We start from the raw sequence: 2,500 nt of genomic DNA, 5'->3' as shown, positions 1-2,500 counted from the left end.
AGTCCGGGTTCGGGAATATTAACCCGATTCCCTTTCGACGGGAGGCCGGCCGCTTTTTTTTTGTTTGGGCTTTTGATTCGATTCGATTCGATTCGCTTTCCTTTCACTTTCATAACGGATCCGGCGCCTTTCGGGAAGACTTTCGCCCGCGTCTTAGGACCGACTGACCCGTGCTCGACCGCCGTTGGCACGGAACCCTTCTCCACTTCGGTCTTCGAAGGTCTCGTTCGAATATTTGCTACTACCACCGAGATCTGCACCCGCGGTCGGCTCCACCCGGGCTCGCGCCCTAGGCTTCCGTGCTCGCCGCGGCGCCCTCCTACTCGTCGCGGCATCGTTTCGGCGCGAAAGTTCATCGCTCCTCGCCGCGACGGTCCGGCATCGGTCCGTCGCTCCAGCGCCATCCATTTTCGGGGCCGGTCGATTCGGCAGGTGAGTTGTTACACACTCCTTAGCGGATTCCGACTTCCGTGGCCACCGTCCTGCTGTCTATATCGACCGACACCCTTTCGGGGATCTCATGGGCGTCGCGTTAGGCACCTTAGCCGGACGTTTGGTTCATCCCACAGCGCCAGTTCTGCTTACCAAAAGTGGCCCACTTGGCACTCGCATTCGAGGTGACCAACCGCCCAGCGAAGCGTGCTGGCGGCGGCGGCCGGATGGGTCGGCTCCGTCGTTCGGGAGAGTCGGCCCGTTCCACCCGTTCCGAGTTCGAGAGTAGGTCGAGGCCGTGAACGGCCCCGGGGCCTCCAATCGTTCGCTTTACCGGATGGAATTGCGACGATCGAGCGCCAGCTATCCTGAGGGAAACTTCGGAGGGAACCAGCTACTAGACGGCTCGATTGGTCTTTCGCCCCTACACCCGGTTCCGACGATCGATTTGCACGTCAGAGGCGCTTCGGACTTCCACCAGAGTTTCCTCTGGCTTCATCCCGACCGGGCGTGGATCGCCATCTTTCGGGTCCCTGGTCGCTCGCTACGCCAGAGTCGGCCGAGTCGTACTCGGAAAAAGGGGAAACCGACCCGGGGGTGATGCGCCCGCGCGCAGCGCCTAAACTCGACGACAAAATAGGACTAGTTCAAGCCGCGGGATCTCACCGATGGGCGGAAGGAGGATATGGAAGCTGGCGCCCGGCAATTCCCCTTTTTGGAAGATGCGCCGGTCCCCTCTCGGGGAGGAGGGAAAAACAACCGCACGTCAGCCACGAGCCTTCCCTCTCCTATCTCTCTCGGGAAGAGAGAAAAAAGGAAAAGTTGCGGGCACCGCAGCAGCGACGGCGGAAGGCCGAAAACGCCGCGCCGGCGGGATCGGGCACGGCTCGGAGGCGGGTGAGGCGAGGAGAAGACGACGGCACGAGACCGACGACACCCCCCGACGACCCCCGGACGACTTTGCCACGACACCTCTCCCGATCGACGCCCTCCTACACGCTCTCTCGCTTTCGCTTCGCCTTCGGGGTTAGTCAGAGGTGGCCCCTACGACTCGCGAACGGCCAGGACTCCTCGGTCCGTGTTTCAAGACGGGTCGGGTGGGTTGCCGATGCACGTCGCTGACCCGGGGTGGCGGGCGGCTCGAGTAAAAAAGCGTCGCCGAGCGACCTCTCCGGAAACGGAAACGGGCGCGGGCGGGGTTGCCCCCGACAAGAACCCGAAACGTCGGCGAGGTGCGTGACGGCGAGGCCGCGCCAGTCCTATCCCGCCTCTCATCGCGCACGCGCCCGAGACGGTGGGGCGCCTAAGGAGCGACACACAGAGTGCGTCGCCCGCACGCGACTTCCGGCGGGATCAAAACGGACCGGCTCGCCACGTGTAACGGATCGTGTCAGATTTCCTCCGTTCCCGGCAGAAAGGGGCAGTTACGTTCGCGGGCCCGACGGCCGGTGGCCCCCGACTTCACAAGGTGGGAAGACGGGGGTTTTCAGGGTGATGAAACGCCTGCCGCCTACGGAAAAAAACCCGCGTGTTCGACCTGCACGCCGGGAACGGGTCGCGACGACGGACCGGAGGGGAAGTGCGTCCGGTGCCGGCCGCGCGGAGGTCGCGCCGAAGCGCCCGCGCCATGATTACGCCGAGCGATGAGAAGGGGACGGGTGCAGCGGAGTCGCGCGCGGAGGGAGCAGGAGGAAAGAAGAAGCGGCGGCGACGGATGCGGCGGGTTAGGGCCCGGCGGCAGCAGCGATCGAGAGGACGAGTCCCCTCCGTCGCAGCCAACCGACGCAGCCACCTACCGACGCCGCGGTCGTCACCACGTTTCCCTTCCCGCTATCCACGCGGCCCGTCTCCTTCGTCGGCGACGCGGGCACAAAAGCTGGCCCGCGGAGAACGAGTTCCCCGCGGACACGACGAACGACGACCTGTGCCGCGACGGCCTCTCTTTCAAGAACACACATCGAGTTTGGGCTCGAGCCTAGGCAGCACCGGACTGAGTCCCCCCGCGATCGCGGTGAGCGGTCCCACCCGTTTACCCCTGGGCGGTTTCACGTTCTCTTGAACTCTCTCT

The 2,500-nt window shown here is 64.4% G+C and overlaps 1 non-coding gene across 1 annotated transcript in view; it reads right to left on the bottom strand.

Annotated features, from left to right (window-relative positions):
* The window catches only part of LOC145275245 (large subunit ribosomal RNA), a 5,721-nt gene that overhangs the window by 2,826 nt on the left and 395 nt on the right, over positions 1–2,500 (bottom strand). Inside the window, exon 1 of the ribosomal RNA XR_013867095.1 lies at positions 1–2,500. This exon is cut by the window's left edge and continues 2,826 nt beyond it; it is cut by the window's right edge and continues 395 nt beyond it. This is a non-coding gene — a ribosomal RNA (large subunit ribosomal RNA).

This window comes from Euprymna scolopes, unplaced genomic scaffold (genome assembly GCF_053919585.1).
Source record: "Euprymna scolopes isolate OS-2025 unplaced genomic scaffold, ASM5391958v1 sca690, whole genome shotgun sequence".
NCBI lineage: Eukaryota > Metazoa > Mollusca > Cephalopoda > Sepiida > Sepiolidae > Euprymna > Euprymna scolopes.
Note: the sequence above shows the minus strand (reverse complement) of the source record. Positions and strands in the feature narration are given on the sequence as shown.